The following is a 20,968-nucleotide window of genomic DNA, read 5'->3' on the forward strand; positions in this document are numbered from 1 at the left end:
GGCACTTGATGGAATGAGCACTGGGGGTTATATGCAACTGAATGAATTACTAAACTACCTCTGAAACTAATAATTATACACTAATTAACACTACATGTTAATTAAGTTAAATAAAAAACAAAAACAAAAAAACCCGAGATGCAGGGAGGGAGCATTCAGGGCAGCCAGCTCTCCTGAGTGGGCAGGGGGGGTGTGAGTGGGGTTAGCTTGGGCCTGGCAGCTGGTGTCCCAGAAGTGGAAGGGAGTCTGGAGAGGAATCTAGGTGCAGGGGAGCTGCCTCTCTCTGGCCTTCAGAATTCTTCGCAAAGGTTTTCATTTCTGGAAAGGAAAGGGGCGGCTTCCTGGCCGGCTGGGCCCCAGACCCAGCTTTCCTGGTTTTCTATAATCCCCAACTTGGTGGGCCGGCCCATATCCCTTCTCGGTGATGGCGGTGATGCGAAGGGAGGGCAGTGGCAGGCCTGGGGGTGCAGTCCCCGCATGGCAGGCGCCGGAGGACCGAGCAGGAGGTGCCGCCTGAAAGTAGGCCGACAATCTCAGTCTCCAGAGGCTGAGATCTCACTGCAGGGCCCTGTCGCCGGCGCCGATCCCGGCAGCACGACACTCCCAGGTTGCGCCAGGTGGCAGCTCCTGCTATGTAAGCTGGTTGTAGTCGGGATGGTGCCCGGGTCATCCTCAGATGCAGGAAATATGTGTCACCATTGCATTGGTACCCGTAATGACCCCCGGCACAATGACCACCATAACAAAGATGGGTTCCCTGTACTGCTCAGATCCATGGCGGCTGGAGCTAGAGGGTCTGGGAGCCCGACAGGACCTCGGCAGAGACCCCTATCAAGGTTGTGGAGGCAGGTTGCAGGAGTTGCTGTGTGGCAGCTGCTGGTGAGGCCTGGGCAAGGCCTGGAGCTCTTCTGGGGGCAACACCAATGGGCCCTGGACCAGCGTGGACTGTCAGGATGGTCACAGCCCGAGTCAGTGGAGAGGACTCAGTTGTGTGATGGCGTTGGAGTTACTGATGTTCACACTGTTGCCCTGGGTGCTCTCCACCTCTTCCTGGTGCCAGATGGTGGGGGATGTTAGTCCGAGCTTATGCTGGAGGTGACAAAAGCATGGCCGTGTGCATGATGCCTGTCTGGTGTGTCTCACAGGAGAGTTGGGGCATACCCTCTGTGTCAGGAAAGAAGAAATGAAGCACTGGCCTGGGGGGTGCTGCCCCCTCCAACCTGGACTCCAGGGTCCCATAGGAGAGGACAGTGTCCAATGCCGACTGACATGGTGGTACCAGTGGTCCTGTAGGGGTGGCAGGCAGGGGCTGTTGCCTACCCTCAAACTCACCCACACCCCCCCCAATGGGAGTGGTGGTGGTGGGTGTATAGATGGTGCCCATCTCATGGGTCTCGCAGGGTGGGTTGTAGCACACCAGCATCACTGTGCCTGGCTGCATGTCACCCTGGACCAAGTCAGCAATGGTGACTTGCCAAGGGCTGTTCTCTAGTGGGCGGGGCTAGAACGGACATAGGGAGGCCATACACAAGCTGGGACTTGACCCCATGGGCACTGTGATGGGAGGCACCTGAGTAGCCTGGGAGGTAGGCTGCATGGTGATGGTGGGGGTGGTCTGTACAGCCAACACGCTAATGGCAGCGGGGCTGATCACCTGGCTTGAGCGGATGGCAATGGTGCCCAAGGTGGTCATGGGCATGGCCAGGGAGGTTCTGGTGCCATGGCCACAGCTCTGGCAACGCTGGTGGGAATGGTGCCTGTTACTCTGCTGAGGGCTGTGACGCCTGTGGTGTTCTTCACAATCAACATGGTGATGATGGGCTTGACAGTGGAGACAGTGACAAGGGTGACTAGGCGAATACCCTTCAATGGGCATGGGGTTCACCTTTAGTGCCACCTGTGTCACCACCTTGCTTCCCACAGCCAGTGGCAATTTGGGGGACAGCAATGATGATTTTGGCGTGTGCTCCACTTCCCGAGGTCATCACCTTGGTGGTGATAGTCGTGATGGGGAGCTTGATGCCAGGACTGTTGTCATACCTGTGACCAGTATGGGGATGGTCTTGATGATGGAGCTTGTGCTGGGCTTGGCAGTGCTGGGGGAAGACACTGTGAATGCCCAGTATGTCAGGCTTAGTCCCAGCCCCACTGGTCTGCATGGAACTGAGATGGCAGTGGCCTTCCATCTGCTGAGGTCACCAGCTTCAGGATGGTCCCAGCTGACAGGGGCTCTTTGGTCTGGAGCACCACCATCACGTGGCCCAGATTGGAAATCAGAGCACTGCCTTCTGTGATAGAGATGGGGCTCTTCACCAATGGTCTTGGGGACCCCAACCCACCACTGTGCTCGCCACCTGGGCTTGCTGGACCATCATCACAGTCCCTGACTTGGGCACCAAGATGATAAGGTGGGTAGACGTGTTGACAGAAGAAGAGATGGACATGGTCATCCCCACCTGGGCACTTGCAGTCGTCAGCTGTTTGAGTGGCTGGGTGGCTACCACATCTGGAGAAGGGCCCACCTTCAGAGTAGCCAGGAGGGTGGTGGTGCCAGGTGTCATAGCCATGGTTTTGATGATGGTGGTGTCCGTTGCGACACTCGGCACTGTGGGCACCAATGAAGATCATCTGGGTGGGGACAGCTGTGGTCACTGGCCGCTAGTGCAACCATCCCGCTCATCTCTGGGCTGCTGCCGATCACTGTTCCCTGGGCACTCTGCCCATCCTGCAATGAAAACTGCTTTTGATAAAGTGATGAATACCTTCTACATTGTTAGATCAAATGATCAGATGGGAATTAGAGATTATTTCCTTTTTCAATATGTACACACAGAATTTCCCAGCCCTGTTTATCAAGAAGACCAGCTGTAGTGCTTTAAAGTGCCATCTTTGTCATAAATCAAATATCTCTGTGTGGGTTTATCTGGGGGCTCCCAATTCTGTCTCATCGGTCTGCCTATCTCTGCAGCCACTACCATAACTGCTTAGTTACTGTAGTTTAAAAATAAATCTTGATGTCCATTAGAGCAAGTCCTTCCACACCTTTCTTCCTTTTGGCTATTCTTGGTCCTTCGCATTCCCATATACATTTTAGAACCAGCTGACAATTTCACAAAGGAACTTGTTGGGATTTTGAATGATAATTCATTGAATCGATAAATCAATTTGGAGAGAATCCTTACAGTATTGCACCTTCCAATTTATGGAACCATGGTATATCTTCTATTCTTCTACATCAATTTTTTTCTTTCAATGTTTTATAATTTTCTGTGTAGAAACTTTGCACATATTGTATTAGATTTATTTCAAATTATTTTAATTGTTTTGGATATTTAGAAAAAATTAGTTTTATATATCAGTCTTATATAAAATAATCTTACTAAACTCAAATATTCCTTTTTTTTAGAAGATTTTATTTATTTATTTGAGAGAGAGAACAAGCAGAGTGAAGAGGCAGAGCGAGAGAGAGAAGCAGGCTCCCTGCTCAGCAGGGAGCCTGACACAGGGCTCGATCCCAGGACCCTGAGATTATGACCTGAGCTGAATGCAGATGCTTAACTGACTGAGCCACCCAGGCACCCCATCAAACATTCCTTTTAATAACTATTTATTTGTAGATTATTTTGGCTTTTTGTGTGTCTAATTATATTACCTACACAAAATGATTGTACTCTTGCATTTCTTTTTTTTTTAAAAGATTTTATTTATTTATTTGAGAGAGAGTGCGCAAAGAAGTAGGGGGAGGGGCAGAAGGAAAGGGAGAGAGAATCTCAAGCAGACTCTGCGCTGAGCACGAAGCCCAATGTGGGGCTTGATTTCATAACCCTGAGATCATGACCTGAGCCTAAATCAAGAGCTGGACTCTCAACCGACTGACCCAACCAGATACCACTGTGTTCCTGCATTTCTAATCAATGTATTTGATTTCTTTATCTTGTTTTACTGTATTGGCTAAGATCTCCAGTATTACAGTGAATGGAAGGGGAGATAATGGACATCCCAGTTTGTTTGCCAACCTCAAATAGAAGTATTTAGCATTCCAACATTGTGTAACATGTTTTCATAGTTATGTTCTTTCAGACTAAAGAAACTTCCTTCTAATTCTAGTTGCTAAGAGTTTTTATTTTTTTATTTTTATTTTTTTATTTTTTTAAAGATTTTATTTATTTATTTGAGAGAGAGAGAGAGACAGCAAGAGAGGGAACACAAGCAGGGGGGAGAGGGAGAAGCAGGCTTCCTGCGGAGCAGGGAGCCCGATGCGGGGCTCGATCCCAGGACCCTGAGATCATGACCTGAGCCGAAGGCTGACGCCTAACGACTGAGCCACCCAGGCACCCAGTTGCTAAGAGTTTTTAATGATCAATGTTGAATTTTTTCAATTTTTTTCTGCATAGATTGAGATGATCCTATGAATTTTCTCCTTTATCTTATTCTAATTTATTCTATTTAATTTTCTTCTGTATGAATTGCATTGCTTGAGTTTTTTTTTCCCCAAGGTTAAGCCAACTTTGTGTTTCTAGAATAAGTTCAGCTTGGTCACTCATATCATCCTTTTATATATAAATGGATTTGGTTTGCAGATACTTTAAGAGTTTTGCATCTATATTCATACAGGAGATCAGCCTATGTTTTTGTCTTGTAGTGTCCTGTTCAAGCTTTGCAATCAAGGTTTTGGAGCTTTCATAAAATGAGCTGGAACGTGTATGTTCATTCCCTATCCTCTGAAAGAGTCTGTATAGGATTAGCATGACTGTCTCCCTACATGTTTGGTAGACATCATTGAACTTTCTGGACGGCTCTGACATCAATGGGCACTCTACCCCTGAACACTTGGGGGATCTAAGATTTCAGTAAAGGGTAACTTATTTACAGAAAATAGAACCCACTCTTGCTCCACGTGTGCCACTAGAAAATGAGTCCTTGACTACTTGAATGATATTGTTGTTTTCCTCTTAAAATAAGTGTGTATTCATTTGATGCTCACTATAAGTCAGGCACTCTGCTAAGAATTTTACTTGTACTATCTCCCTTAATCCTTTAACAAAACTATGAGAACCTCTGGTTTGCTGAGGCACAGAAAGGACAGAATATTCCGTGGAGGACCAAGCTGGGGAGTGGTGGAGGCAGGATTCTATCCCAGGCAGCCTGGCGCCGGAGCTTACTCTCATCACCCCTGACTAATGCACCTTGCTTTGGGTTCAGACTGTTGCTCTTTTTTCTTCTCTATTGACTCCTCTACTCACTTATTTCCCAATTTTCTTAATATCTAATAAATACCTTCACAGTCAAATTTTCCTTGATTAATGCTTTGTTCGAATTCTGTGTTTCAATATGTGGTATTTCATTCTCACTGCTGAATAGCTGTTAATTTTAATTTGGAGTTTTTCTTCATCTTGAGTTATTTAGAAGAGTGGTTTAACATTTCTGAGTGGAAAGTTTCTTTGGGGCTAGCCTTTGGTTGTTTACTGTCTGGTTTTGTGACATTGTAATCAGAACTTGGACAGTGTAATTTCTGCCTTGAGCACTTTTTCTTTTAGAATTTTTTGGTAACCTAACATCTGGCTAATTATTGCAAGTGTTCCATGGTGTTTGAAAATAATGTACTTTCAATTTGTTTGGTACACATTTCTATATATATCTATCATAGCAAGCTAGATATTTGTGATACTCAAATTCTTTATATGGTCATTTTTTTCCAGCTTACTTGCCATTTTCTTTCTTTTTTTTTTTTTAATAAACTGGGTTTTATTTATTTATTTTTAAAGATTTTATTTATTTGACAGAGAGATAGAGAGCACAAGCAGGCAGAGCGGCAGGCAGAGGGAGAGGGAGAAGCAGGCTTCCCGCGGAGCAGGGAGCCCGATGTGGGGCTCGATCCCAGGACCCTGGATCATTACCTGAGCCGAAGGCAGTTGTTTAACCTACTGAGCCACCCAGGCGCCCTACTTGCCATTTTCTGAGCGGGTTTTTTTTTCTTCCTCCTTGGTTCTGGTTTGCCAGTTTCTCTTTGTATTTTTGAAAATATTTACTGTATATATTTCAACGCTATGTTCAGTCCTTCATGGTTTTCAACGTCTTCATGAGGTGTACCTTTAATAAATATAAAACATTTGTCCTCTTCACACTCAATACTTGACCTTTTTTCAATTTTGTCAAATACCCATTTTTTTTTTCCAAGCCAGTTTTCATTTTTATGGCAGTGACCTGGCACGTCTTTGTCCATTTCTGTTATCAGCTTTCCAGGTCGGAAACACACCTGTCACCTTACCACTAGTGTGGGCCCCACTTTACTTATGCTTGTTCTCTCTGATTTCTGTGGAGCCCTTCACTGATCCACAATGACTTGAGATCGATGAAGTCTTGCAAGGATGCATTTACTCTTTTTTGTTTTTTTAAGATTTTTATTTATTTATTTGACAGAGAAAGACAGCTAGAGAGGGAACACAAGCAGGAAGGTGTGGGAGAGGGAGAAGCAGACTTCCCGCTGAGCAGGGAGCCCGATGCGGGGCTCGATCCCAGGACCCCGGGATCATGACCTGAGCCGAAGGCAGACGCTTGACCTACTGAGCCACCCAGGTGGCCCGCATTTACTCTTTTAAACTGGTAAGATATAATGTAGGAAAATCTGTCTGTTGACTGTTTATCTCAGCCTGTATTTTCAGTGGGGTTTGCTTTTATCTTCCAGGATTGTTTAGAACATAAATCATTTTCTAAAATCTTTCTCAGTTTTCTGCAGGAAAGCAGGGGCATAGTTCTGCCATACCTCAAGGTCATCGGCATTGTGTTTTCTTTCCTTTGCTTCTCTTTACCTTTTCCATCATGCCTCCGATGTGTTTTACTAGGTATTAACTTCCAAATGTGGACAGATCTGTTCAGATGAAATCTGCATGGCTACATTCCATGTGCACTCGGGACTTGCTAGAATCTTCTCTTTCCTTCTGTTTCTTGTTGGCACTTCCTGGTGCACAGCCCTGGTTTTCTTCTTTACCTCAAAGGAGTAATAAGAATTATTTGAATAGAAAGGAATAATAATGGAAATGATTATTCCTCTAATAATTTTTGGTACAATCCTCGATTCTAACACCTATGCTCTGTGTATTATTTTTTTATCAGTGTTATCCATTAAATGATAAGTCCTTAGGTAGCAGGAACTGTGCTAAATCACCTTTATGGTCCTAGTGTGCTGCGTGATGCCTGGCACACAAACATTCAAGAAATGTGACAAATGAGGCACATGAAAAAAGACTAATGCATTCATAGACACCTAACACAAAAGGCCATGGGAGATGCAAATATAATGAACCAGGTGTCCTTACTTCTACTCGTGGCCTCTAATAATCTCTTCTTCATCTAATATAGCCAAAAAGATTCTTTTAAGACTTAAGTCTGATCATGTCCCTTCTCTGTTCAAAATCTGGTTCTAGGGACTTCCTATCTCACTCCAAGTAAAAGCTAGAGTTCTTACCTTGGCCTGTGGTGCCCAACACAATGTGTCCTCGTCTCCCTCCGCTCCTTACACAACCTCCTCCAGCTATCTTGGTCCCACTGATTTTCTTTAAACAACCTAAGCAGACTACAGCCTCCAGGATTTTGCGTTTGTTTTCCCTCTGCCGGGCACAGACTCCCCCTGCTCCATATCCACATGGCTTTGTTTCACCTGATCCAAACCTCTGCTGGAATGCCACCTACCTTGAGAATCCGATCCCAGCCCAGTCTGCCTGTGTCTCTTTTACCACATTGATTTCCTCACACTCTGTGACATCACCACCTGACATATTAAATATTTGTTTATTTACTCCTTCTAGAATATATGCCCCTGACAAAAGACACCTGTCTAGTTTTTCACTGCTGCATCCCAAGGGGTTAGTGAATGGTAGATGTGATTTTTAAATGATTAAATAGAAGTATTTGCTTGGTCTTGGTGGCTATTGCTACATTGGCTATGGCCATGCATACTGAAAACAGAGGTACACGTGTCGGGGAGGAGTGACTGGCACCAAATACCACTGGGGAGTGTTGGGGCTCGCAGCCATGGCAGGGCACTCCATATGAGCCAGCTGCTTGGTCATCCATGGATAAGCAAGAACTGTGCGCTTGCAACACAGTCCTGGGAGAAGGATGCTGTAAAGCCTGCACTGTTTGGGTTTCGTGCCCACGGCAAAATAACTCTCATGAGCTGGGTGGCGGGAAAAAGCTGAGACTGCATGTGTGTATTAGGTGAGACCAAGGCTTAGAGGAACAAGATCAATCTTGATTTGGTGTCTGTGGAATGTCTTCTTCTCGCATTCATGCTGCTGTGGACGGGAAAGTGCGTGAAAAATTGTATTTGTATTTAGCTCGAATATAAGTCTTCTCTTTTATTTTTTTTATTTATTTGAGAGGTAGAGCGAGAGAGAGTGAGAGAGCACAAGCAGGGGGAGCGGCAGAGGGAGAAGCAGGCTCCCCGCTGAGCAGGGAGCCCGATGCGGGACTCGATCCCAGGACCCTGGGATCATGACCCGAGCCGAAGGCAGACGCTTAACCGACTGAGCCACCCAGGCACCCCTAAGACTTCTCTTTTACAGGCCAGGACTTTGGTGACCAAAAGCATGGGACCCTAAACTACCTTTCCCCCCTCAGCTTGCAATGCCGGTGTAGAAGATGACTATTCACAGTATAACTAAAGGAGTGATTTAGACATGCTTAAGTGAACTAAATTAAAACTTAGAACCGAGATGGAATTGTGGAAAGATAATAAAAATGATCTGATTCACTTGTAAAATTCTATTATTGTAAGTCTTCTGCACTTACAAACTTGAGCATTTGTGAATATTTTAAGTATCTATAAGATGACTCTATAGGATGATATTTTGACATGTAGGCTGAATTTTGTAATGGATTAGTAATCTATAGGAAAACTGGAATTAAGTTATCTGTGATGTAATACAGAAGAGGTTGGTCTTAAGTCTCAAGGTTATGCTGCCAACTTTGTCCTGTCTTGTCTCACGTTTGCTGAGAATTTACAATGCCCTAGGTACTGGAAGGGGTCCCAGTGCACTTAATTAAGGGTATTAATTAATTAGGATGTGATTAATTAGTAATGAGGGGGGATTAAGGGTGTTCTTATTAACTTGCTGTCTGCATTTCCCCTTGCTGACTCAGGGTCAGAGCATGGTTTTCCTAAGACTGATAAAGGGAGGGGCAGGAATTGTGTCGTAGGGAACCTCACTGTAGAATCTGTGATCTAACCTGGAGTTTCTCTCTTACAATCAGTAGACTGGCTGCCTTGAGGAGACCTGGATTCTGTCACGTTTAGCAAGTTTCAGAAAAAATGCAAAGGAACCCAATTATTTAGGCCATGAAAGCTTTGCAGGGTTTTGGAGCTAAAGGCAAGCGGGAAGAATTCCAGAGATGGTAAGAAAAATGAAGGGAAGCATAGAGCTCTCTGAGTGACTTTGAAAGAATGACCATGAATTGATTTCTGTCCCTGAGTAATAATTTTGTAATTCAAGGGAACAGACCATATATACAAAAACATGATAAAGCCAAATCTTCATTTTTTCCTAAAATTTGTATAAAACAAATTATTTTTCTTGTACATATTCTATAAATATTCTATAATTAGGGGTGCCTGAGTGGCTCAGTCAGTTAAGTGTCTGACTCTTGATTTTGGCTCAGGTCATAATCTCAGGGTCGTGAGATCGAGCCCAGAGCGGAGCTCTGCATTGGGCGTGGATCCTGCTTAAGATTCTCTCTCTCCCTCTCCCTCTGCCCCTCCCCACCCCATGCTCTCTCTCTCTCAAAAAAAAATTCTGTAATGAATACTCAAATTTGACTGTTTCAGAGGGTTTTCATCAGTTATCACACATGCTATGAATTTGTCAAATTAACCCTTGTTAAGTAAAGCACAGCATGCCCCATGGTGAATGGTGAGATGTGGTTCAACACAAACCAGGAGAACCTGAGAGAGAGAGAGGCTTCATACTCACAGGGCCTGAAGGAAGTAGCTGGAGGAGCTATAGGGGAAGATCAAGGCAGGGTGTGAACAGAGAGAGGCGCGACCTGGGGCACTCACCTTTTTTAGGATCTGTGGGTGGAATACTATGGGGTTCACAGGCTAAGCCTGGATTGATCAATTCAAACCAAAAGAGCAGGGTTTTTGGTAAGCTCCACAGAGGTCTTATCTAAGCAGTGCACAAGACGGAAGGCCTGGGAGGCAGAGACTGTTTATCCCAAGGACTGTTGGAGAAGTCACGTCAGGAACTTACACTTACTTTTGACTCTGTGGGCTCCTGTTGAAGGCATGTGCTCGCTAGGGTCAGTTTAAGATTCCTGCAGACCACAGAATAGATGCCCAGGCAGCAATACCAAGGAGTAGCGTAGCTCAACTCCCAACATCATAGAATGAGAGAAACTTAAAATGAAATTATAGGAAAAATTGGAAGCCTATAGTGAATATAATTTTTGTTTAAAAAAATAGTCTTTAGTGAGAATCTAGCAAAACCATAACTTATTAACAACAAAGTTGAGGTTTCTTTATTTTGTTTTGTTTTTTAGCTATAGTTAAATTGAGAGAGGACCTTAAGTATTATATGCAATGCATAAGAAAGCTTAAAGGACATTTTAATTTTTAATTTTCTAGTTTTCAAAAAGTAAGACGCATAGCTCATAAACATCTTACAGTTAAAAAAGTGTAACCTTGCCTAATTTCTTACTTGTTTTTTATACCTTTGGCTACTTTTACCTTTTGTAGCTTTTCCAAGAGAAGTATTTTGTATTTTTCATTAGATTTACCAATTGTAATTTATTTGTCAATTATAATTGTGTTTATTAATGTAGTAGGCTCCCTGTCTTGGCTGTGAAGTGTTTTCCTAAAATTAGTACCAAAGTTAAAAAGAATAGTGATCAAGTTTTAGGACTGTTCCAGCACTTTGAAAAATGTCATTGGTATTTTGATCGGGATGTCATTGAAAGTATAGATTGCTCTGGGCAGCATAGACATTTTAACAATGTTTATTCTTCCGATCCATGAGCATGGAATGTTTTCCCATCTTTTTGTGTCTCCTTCAATTACTTTCATAAGTGTTCTGTAGTTTCTAGAGTATAGATCCTTTACCTCTTTGGTTAGGTTTATTCCAAGGTATCTTATGGTTTTTGGTGCTATTGTAAATGGAATCATTTCTCTAATTTCTCTTTCCACAGTTACATTGTTAGTGTATAAGAAAGCAACTGATTTCTGTGCATTGATTTTGTATCCTGCCACGTTACTGAATTGCTGTATGAGTTCTGGTAATTTGGGGGTGGAGTCTTTTGGGTTTTCCACATAAAGTATCATATCATAAAGAGCTGGTATCCAATGTCTATAAAGAATTTCTCAAACTCAATACCTAAAAAACAAAAAATCAAGTCAAAAAATAGAAGACATGAACAGACATTTCTCCAAAGAAGACATACAAATGGCTAATAGACATGTGAAAAAATGCTCAACATCATTAGCCATCAGGGAAATTCAAATCAAAACCACATTGAGATATCACCTTACACCAGTTAGAATGGCAAAAATTGACAAGGCAAGAAACAACAAATGTTGGAGAGGATGTGGAGAAAGGTGAACCCTCTTACACTGTTGGTGGGAATGCAAGTTGGTACAGCCACTTTGGAAAACAGTGTGGAGGTTCCTCAAAATTTAAAAGTAGAGCTACCCTATGGCCCAGCAATTGCACTACTGGGTATTTACCCCAAAGATACAGATGTAGTGAAAAGAAGGGCCATATGCACCCCAATATTCATAGCAGCAATGTCCACAATAGCCAAACTGTGGAAGGAGCCGAGATGCCCTTCAACAGATGAATGGATAAAGAAGATGTGGTTCATATATACAATGGAATATTACTCAGCCATCAGAAAGGATGAATACCCACCATTTGCATCAACATGGATGGAACTGGAGGGGATTATGCTAAGTGAAATAAGTCAAGCAGGGAAAGACAATTATCATATGGTTTCACTTATATGTGGAACATAAGGAATAGCATGGAGGACCACAGGGGAAGGGAGGGAAAACTGAATGGGAAGAAATCAGAGAGGGAGACAAACCATGAAAGACTCTGGACTCCGGGAAACAAACTGAGGGTTCTAGAGGGGAAAGGGGTGGGGGGATGGGTTAGCCCAGTGATGGGTATTAAGGAGGGCACGTTCTGCATGGAGCACTGGGTGTTATACGCAAACAATGAATCATGGAACACTACATCAAAAACTAATTATGTACTATATGCTGGCTAACTAAACAAAATAAAAAAATTAAAAAAAAGAATAATGATCAAGGTGTATTTATCCAAAAGATAAAAGAATTATAGGCAATATCTTTATTATTACGTATTATCTACTTACTATTATTATCTATTTGTTAGTAGTATCTAATAAATCACTTAACCACTCTTTATACAGTTCTCAGCACTAGTGGAGGAGGGGCTGACACAGAATATTATTAATTTGTGTATTAATTGTGTAGTCGGTTTAGCAAGTGCAGAAAGAAACACCACAATACATTCTCTACTGCAGATGGGGAGGTGTGAATCTTTGTTCTTTTGTGCTGTTCTTGATAAACGTTGACCTCACCATAATGCTGAGTACTCATATAGTTTTCAAAGGACATTCACATTTATTCTAATTTCATTGTTTTTTTTTAAGTATTTATTTGTTTGTTTATTTATTTATATTTTTATTTGAGTGTCCTTGACACAGTGTTACATTAGTTTCAGGTATACAACACAGTGATCCAACAGGTTCATACACTATGTCATTCTCATCACAAATGTTGTTACCATTGGTCACCATAGAACATTATCATGATAACATTGACCATATTCCCTATGCTGTGTCCTCATCTATGAGACTTATTGTTTCCATAACTGGAAGCCTGTACCTCCCATTCCCCTTTGCCCATTTTCCACATCCCCCCCTCCCCTCTGGCGACCATCATTTGTTCTCTGTATTTATAGGTCTGATTCATTCTCTACAATAAGACCGGAGAAGGTGAATTGTTTGCACAGGTTAAATGTCTTGCTCAAGGTTGGGCAATGAATTTATGATGAGTTGGGATATGAATGGAAACTTCTTAGCCTTATGCTTTCAAATGCAGCAGAAGATCTCAAATGTCTTAAATGGTTTTAAATGTCACTGATTGGATACAGCTGTATGATACTGAATTTATTTATTTTTTTTAGTTTTTATTTAAATTCCTGTTAGTTAACATACAGTGTAATATTAATTTCAGGTATACAATTTAGTGATTCAACACTTCCATTTAACACCCGGTGACACTGAACTTTAATGTGTAGTCTGTGGTTTGTTCTAGGACCTCTCTGCCTGGTACATTTTAAAGGCATCCCAACAAATATAACCAGGAGTAAAGCTTTGATGTCCATTTCAGTATTACTTATTTACTCTCTATGAAGTAATTGGTGTCTCACGGAGATGTATATATATTGAATTTTTTTTTTTTGTAAAAATGATGTAAGCCTTTTGGATTATCCAAACTGTCTTTATAATTTTTAATACAAAATATAATTTCATTTTTCTATTAAATAATTTCTTATGGAGATCAACAATGTTCAAAATGGTTGATTAGCAAAATAGCTAGTGGACTATTTTAAAATATTTGCATAGGGTAACATAATGTTTTCCTCTCCAAAGGTGAGGTAAGTATATAAATGCATTTATCACTTAGGGTGAAGAGCTACTCAGCATGACCTTCCTTGAGCTTCATGTTATAAAAAAACAAATGGGATTGCTAGTTAATGAAGAAGAGCAATGTTGCAGAAAGACTACTAACCTCTACTTCTCTCCCTCTTTCCCTTCCTTCCTCTTTCTTCGTTCTGTTCATCCATCCATCCATCTGTCCTTCTAGCTTATCCTTTCTTTGGTATTTGCATTTTGTCTTGCTTTCTTCCTTTCTGGAATTCATTAAAAAAACTTGTTGGTAATACTTGCAATTCTGACAAACTTCTGATGTTTCACATTAAAGACATGGAAGTCCTGCATAAAAAGAGAATATTCTGGGAAACCTTAGGTTAGCTTAAAGTAGACAGAGATATGCCACTTCAGAAGATGCTGGTTAAACAATTTTACACAATGCATTCTGAAACTACAAGAGGATGATGGAGATATATAGAATTTTCTACTTACCTGACCATGAAAGTATTTACATTTCTCATAAGAGTATCTAAAAAAACACCAATTGGGAAAATGCAAGTCTATTAAATCAAGCTTATTCATTACATGATGCAAATGCTTTGTTTTTGTTTTTGTTTTTTTGATTTTGGGAGTAGGGGCAGAGAGAGAGGACAGAGAGAATCTCAAGCAGGTTCCATGCTTGAGCATAGAACTTTATGTGGGGCTCAGTCTCACCACCGTGAAATCATGACCTGGGCCTAAACCAAGAGTCGGATGCTTAACCGACTGAGCCACCCTGGCACCCTGACAATTTTTTATACTGGAATTTTCATTGTCTAATAAACATGTTCATGTTTTCCTTAATGGTTTTGGCTTTATCAGTTTCTTCTGGTGTTTCCAACAAATCTTCCTTTGCATTAATTTGAAATCATTCTATCTGCTGCAGAAATTGTTAAGATTATCTTAACTTCATCAAATATTGTACCATTTATATGTTCAAAAATACTGCTTCACTTGATTATTTGTATCTTAAATTGTATATTTTTAAACAATTGATTTTGAAATGATTATAGATTCAGAGGAAGTTGTAAAAAAAAAATACAAGGATGTCTCATGTGCTTTTCACCCAATTTCCCCAGTGGTAACGCCTTGCATAGCTACTGTACAATATCAAAATGAGGAAATTAGCATTGGTACAACCCACAGAGCTTATTCATATTTTATGAGTACAAGTCTCTGCCATCTTATCCCCTATGTGGATTCATGTAATCACCACCACAGTCAGGATGAAGAGCTGTTCTACCTTCACAGGCTCTCTGTGCTACCCCTTCATAGCCAGGTATACCTCTCCCCATTTTCTTCCTAATAATTTGCCACCACTGTCCTCCATTTCTATAATTGAATATTTTGAGAATTCTACATGAATGGAGCCATACAGCATGGAACCTTCTGAGATTGGCTTTTTTCACTCAGCATGGTTCCCTGAAATCCGTCTGTATTGGATGTATCAAGAGCTCCTTCATTTTTATTATTGAGGAGTATTCCATGGTATGGATGTACCATGGATTGTTTAATCATTTTTTGAAGGACATTTGGGTTATTTCAAGTTTGGACTTTTAAGAATAAAGCTGATATAAACATTCCTATATAGGTTTTTGTGTGAACATAAGTCTTCTCTTGTCTGTGATAAATGCCCGGAGTGTAACTGTTGGTGCATAGGATATTTTAGTGTTTTAAGAAATTTCCAAACTGTTATCCTGCATGGCTGTACCGTGTTATATTTCCACCAGCAACCGATGAGTGATCCAGCTCCTCTGCATCCTCAGCAGCATTCGGTGTTGTCACCATGTTTTATTTCCACCATTCTGATAGATGATATCTTATTTTGGTTTCCTATTTCCCTAATGGCTAATGATGTTGAACATCTTTTCCTGCATGTTGGTTGCCATCTTCTTCGGTGAACTATTTGTTTTTCTCATTTTCTAATTGTTTTTTTTTTTTTTTTTACTATTGAGTTTTGAGAGTACTTTATACATTTTAAACTTGAGATACAAGTTTTGTCAAATGGGTGGTTTGTAAATCTTATTTCTATCTGTCTTGTAACTCATTTTCTTATCCTCTTTACAGAGCTTTTGGCAGAGCAAAAGTTTTTAACTTAGCAGATGTCCAATTAAATTGTATTTTAATTGTAATATTATTACTTTTAAAAACTTCACTTGACACAATGTACCTTTTTAATTTTGCCAAAAATTATTCTTGCTTATTATAAAGCATTTTAAAAAGTAAAATTTTTAAAACCCTATAAATTCTATTCAAATTAGCCATCATTAGCATTTTGGGGAATAGTCTCAATCTCTCTCTGCATATATTCATATACATGTGAAACAGAGAAGTAATTTACAAGAATAATATATAACTTTAAAAAGCATTAAATTCATTTTTATTCAAATTCAAAAGACAGGAAACCAAAATGAAAATATGACATATGTTGAGTTTTAGATAAATTTTCATTTGCATTAGGGAATTTTAGTTCTTATGAGATCCCTTTACAAATAAGAAAAAGGTCATGAAAAAAATTAATGTTTAGTATTACAGTTGACCCTTGAACAACATGGGTTTGAACTGCCTGGGTCCACTTATACATGCATTTTTTTTTTTAATATATTTTTCTGACCTATTTTCTTTTTTTTTTCAAGATTTTATTTATTTATTTATTTGAGAGAGCAAGAATGAGAGAGAGAGAGAGAGAGCACATGAAAGGGGGGAGGGTCAGACGGAGAAGCAGACTCCCTGCCGAGCAGGGAGCCCGCCGTGGGACTCGATCCAGGGACTCCAGGATCATGACCTGAGCCGAAGGCAGTCGCTTAACCAACTGAGCCACCCAGGCGCCCTATACATGCATTTTTTAATAGTACTGTACTGTAAATGTATTTTCTCTTCCTTATGATTTTCTTAATAACATTTTTTAAAGATTTTATTTATTTATTTATTTGAGAGTGAGAGAGAGAGCACGAGCAGGATGAGGGGCAGAGGGAGAAGCAGACTCCCCACCGATCAGGGAGCCCGATGCAGGGCTTGATCCGGGGGATGCTTAAATAACTGAGCCACTCAGGCACCCCTAACATTTTCTTTTCTCTAGCTTACTTTGTTGTAGAAATAGAGTATATAAAATATATAACATTCAAATTGACTGTGTATGTTATTACTAAGGCTTCTGGTCAACAGTAGGCTATTAGTAGTTCAGTTTTGGGAAAGTCCAAAGTTATATGCAGATTTTTGACAGCTCAGAGGGTTGGTGCCCCTAACCTCCATATTGTTCAAGGGTCAACTGTATTTTCTTTAATTATAGGTTTCAATTTTACTATATTGATTAGCTCCATTCTATGAAGGTAATCATCCTTTTTATACATCCTCCTACTTATCTTTCTCCTGAATTCCTATTTTTATAACTTTATGTAAAACTGATAATACCTTTACAACGTGTTTAATCTGTGCTATAACCATAATACCCCCGGTGAGTCACCTGGCTTCTCTTTGGCAGCTCTACAGTAATATTCTGTTTTGTGAAACTCTTCCTCTACAGTAATATTCTGTTTTGTGAAACTCTTGACTGGATGTAGTCATTCCAGTCAAACACCAGTGGGTATGCTGGTTTTTCTTACCTGGCCTTCATTTTTAGGGCATCTGTACACTTCTCAAGTCTGCATAGCATGGCCCACTCTTATAATGTGTTTGTCTGTCTTTTCCAGACCTCCAATCCTCACTCTGTGTCACATTTTGAAACTGAGGCTGTCTCTTGGTGAAATGGAGATAATATTGCTTAAGTCACTCCTGCAGCATTTTTTAATTTTGGTAATCCAGGTCCCCCCTCCAACCCACTCTTCCTACAGCCCTTTGGCCATGAAGTCTAGGGCATGTGGCTTGTTACTTAGAGATGGGGTGAATTGTACCGTGAAAGTAGGAGAATCTGGAGACAGGTGCACATAGCAAGGCTTCCATAAGAAGTGTTTTGTCTACCCTTGTTAGGTTTTTTCCCCCCAAGGCAGCAATTTAATTTATTAATTAAGTATCCTCTTTTTATATATTCCACCTCATTAATTTATTCCTTCATTTATTTTCTTGATTTCCTTCCTTGTTTTTTTCTTTAGGATTCCTTTGTTGGTTTTGTTTTTCCATTTTTTTGAAATAAGTATTTAATAGATTTATTTTCATTCTTTCATTTTTACTGATAAATGTTTAGTGCTATGGTGTTTCTCTTGATCATTGTTTTAAATGTATCCTGTAGATTTGCATGTGCAATGCTATTTTATGATTATTAACAGAAATTTTGTTATTTCAGTTTGTATTTCTTCTGTTGCCCAAGAGTTGTTTAATAGGTTTTTAATATCCAGGGTAAAATATCGTTTTTATTTTAGCTTTTATTAATATTTTCTAAATTTATTGCATTGTGATGAGAACTGTTTCTTGTAATATTTCTACATTATGCGACTTCACTGATGTTTTCCTTGTAGCCTAGCATATGATACATTTTTGTGAATGTTTCATGAGTATGTAACTTCTAAAGTGCAATATATAATCTATGCGGTCTTCGAATTGATTGTATTGCTTAAGTATTCTGTCTCCTTACATCTTTTTGTTCATTTCACCTGTCTTGCTGAGAGTGGTGTATGAATGTCTCCTCTTATTAGTGTGTTATGTTTCTATGTCTCTTTGAACCTCTTGTACTTTTTGCATCATAGGGTGATTGCTATATTACTTAGTATATGAATATTTCTAAGCATTATATCACTATAGTGAATCACAGCTTTTAGTGTTAAAAAGTACCTTTCTTTGGGGCATCTGGGTGGCTCAGTGGGTTAAGCCTCTGCTTTTGGCTCAGGTCATGATCTCAGGGTCCTGGGATTGAGCCCTGGGTATCCACCCCTGGGTGGGGCTCCCTGCTCAGCCTGGAGTCTGCTTCTCCCTCTTCCTCTTCTCCTCCCTTTCTCTCTCCCTTTCCCCCTACCCCTGCTCATGCTCTCTCTGTCTCTCTCTCAAATAAATAATAAACAATAAATAAAATCTTTAAGAAAAAGATTTTATTTATTTATTTGAGAGAGAGACAGAGATAGTGAGAGAGAGCACGAGCAGGGAGGAGAGGGAGAAGCAGGCTCCCTGCCAAGCAGGAGCCGGATGTGGGACTCGATCCCAGGACCCTGGGATCATGACCTGAGCCAAAGGCAGATGCTTAACCGACTGAGCCACCTAGGAGCCCTAAATAAATTCTTTAAAAAAAAGGGAAACGTGCCTTTCTTCATCACATTTAGTGCTTTTGGCTTAAATTCGACTTTGATATCTGGATTGCTACTACTATTTTCTTATTGTTTCTATATTCCTGGGATCCCTTCCTCCATCTACTTTTAGCATATGGAATCCCTTTGTTTTAGGTCCTCTCTTGTATACAGTGTATAGTTGGGTTTTGTCTTGCAAACCAAATAGAAAATTGACTTCTTTCCTTGCTCTGCCTCTGATGGTACCCGTGAAACCGTAATAACATCTCCTTTGTGAACTTCCTGCTGATTCCCTGCAGGGTCTCCTGAACGTGGCACGTGGGCTCCAGGGATAAGGAACACTTACTCAGCATTGTTATTTCTCTATTTCCCCTAGCTGTTGTTACCTGTGAGCTGTCACTGCACTGGAGTTGAAAGTGTGTGCAGGGCTCCTTCTAATGGTGTTTAGCCCCTCCCCTTAGTTTGACAAGGGAAACAGGCCACTAACTTTGATATTTTATGCTTTTCTAATAGCCCCATTCCTACCACAGAGCTAGGTATCCAGCGTGTTGAGGGTGGTATTCTCAATGCCTGCCTCCTTCTGTTTCCAGCTCTCTTTCTCCTCCTCTCCACAGTCCCTTAGGATTGAAAGTCATCAGGCTACGAATTGTTTTTTTCCCCCGAAATTCTATCTTTCTCTTAGCCGTGGGCAGCAACTTCATGGTCTGGACTTCACAGGAGAAAGAAGTAACTTTATATATTTGGAGACACTCTCTAACCAGATTGCTGTAGGCATGCATTCTTTAAATGGTAAAGTAATTTAAAAACTCTTTTTTTTTTTAAAGATTTTATTTATTTATTTTTACAGAGAGAGAGGCACAGCGAGAGAGGGCACACAAGCAGGGGGAGTGGGAGAGGGAGAAGCAGGCTTCCCGCCAAGCAGGGAGCCTGATGCGGGGCTCGATCCCAGGACCCTGGGACCGCGACCTGAGCCGAAGGCAGACGCTTAACGACTGAGCCACCCAGGCACCCCTAAAAACTCCTCTTTTGACAAAGCCTGGTTTGCAACTCAATTGCCCTGCCGACAACTCAAGCAAAAATCTAGTTTGACAGTTAAAGCTCAAAAATGACTTCATTGATACAGAACCCAGTATCTGCTCTTTCCCTGAGCACTAAAACACTTGATTTCAAAGGACAATGAGCTTCATCAGAACTTGAAAATATGTACTTAAAAACTGTACACTTATCTCCATCGCAGGTGTTAAGTGTGGCACGTTGTGTAGGCTATTCTTCTGCTGTAGCTGGTCAAACCGTTTGCATGCGACTAGGTCCTTTTTCACTCTGTCACCATTGTCAGCATTTTTGTTCAAGTGTTCAGGGAAGTCATGGTTTCCAGGAAAAATTGTTAAAGTGCTCTTCTGGGACAACTTAGTGTGAGTCAGCGAAGCACTGTTGTGAAAGATTGGTGGCTACTTGTAATAGTTAATAGCTTTGCGTTTGCCACCAATTTATTCAGAAATGAAGGTATGGCCATTGCTGCATTATCCCTAATACGAAGAGATGATGTGGGGTGCAGAGGCTCCATGTTAACCATGAAGACATCAGGATTAATTGTGTTAACACATCTGACATCAAAATCAAAGCTTTTAAAATGTATCATTTTGAGGAAATGTGTCCTCCTTCCTGTTTGAAACTAAACTCGGCATCCATACCAGGGGATTGGGTTGAATTCTCACGTCTAGGGGATGGATGATAGTGGAGTGACAATGTGTTTTCTTTTTCTTTTTTTTTATTATTTTATGTTATGTTATGTTATGTTAATCACCATACATTACGTCATTAGTTTTTGATGTAGTGTTCCATGATTCATTGTTTGCGTATAACACCCAGTGCTCCATGCAGTACGTGCCCTCTTTAATACCCATCACCAGGCTAACCCGTCCCCCCACCCCCCTCCTCTCTAGAACCCTCAGTTTGTTTCTCAGAGTTCATCGTCTCTCATGGTTCGTCTCCCCCTCCGATATCCCCCCCTTCATTCTTCCCTTCCTGCTATCTTCTTCTTCTTT

General features: G+C 41.0%; 1 pseudogene; it reads right to left on the reverse strand.

Annotated features, from left to right (window-relative positions):
- Positions 1-1,084: 1,084 nt before the first annotated feature.
- Positions 1,085-15,501, reverse strand: LOC116631260 (annotated as a pseudogene).
- Positions 15,502-20,968: the final 5,467 nt, after the last annotated feature.

Source organism: Phoca vitulina, unplaced genomic scaffold (genome assembly GCF_004348235.1).
Source record: "Phoca vitulina isolate PV1807 unplaced genomic scaffold, GSC_HSeal_1.0 scaffold5, whole genome shotgun sequence".
Classification (NCBI taxonomy): Eukaryota; Metazoa; Chordata; class Mammalia; order Carnivora; family Phocidae; genus Phoca; species Phoca vitulina.